At 23.1% G+C, this 545-nt stretch overlaps 1 non-coding gene across 1 annotated transcript; it reads right to left on the bottom strand.

Annotated features, from left to right (window-relative positions):
* Window positions 1–399: 399 nt before the first annotated feature.
* On the bottom strand, window positions 400–472 carry Trnam-cau. Its single transcript has one exon. It is a non-coding gene; the product is annotated as a tRNA-Met (tRNA).
* Window positions 473–545: the final 73 nt, after the last annotated feature.

Here is a 545-nt window from a genome sequence, read left to right as displayed (position 1 = left end):
TATTATTATTATCATTACTATGATTATGGTTTATAATAATAATAATAATTATTATTATTATTATTATTGTATATATTAGCAATCAGTATCATTATTATTATTATTATTATTACTATGATTATAATTGATTATTATAATAATAGTAATAATAATAATAATAATAATAATTATTATTATTATTATTATTATTATTGTATTTATTATCTGAATGTATTTAGGCTATTTAGTGTTATAAAGTCATTATGGTTATTGTAATATAGTTTATATGATTTCGTTTCAAGATTACATTAATTGAAATGGTACATATTTAAAAAGTATAACTTAATACAATATTTAGGTTTAAAAAATAAATAATTGTAAATGAAGACCATAACATTAACTTATGTGCAAAAAATCACGTGCCCCCTGTGAGGCTCGAACTCACGACCTTCAGATTATGAGACTGACGCGCTGCCGACTGCGCCAAGGAGGCTACTTGTGAGTACGCTTTAGTTTCTCCTATTTGGTACTATATTTCGTGATATAAAATCATTACCATGTGGTTA

Source organism: Anneissia japonica, unplaced genomic scaffold (assembly GCF_011630105.1).
Source record: "Anneissia japonica isolate Jap-2015-1 unplaced genomic scaffold, ASM1163010v1 scaffold57054_len545_cov71, whole genome shotgun sequence".
In the NCBI taxonomy this organism is placed as follows: domain Eukaryota; kingdom Metazoa; phylum Echinodermata; class Crinoidea; order Comatulida; family Comatulidae; genus Anneissia; species Anneissia japonica.
This window is presented reverse-complemented; position numbering and strand designations above follow the sequence as displayed.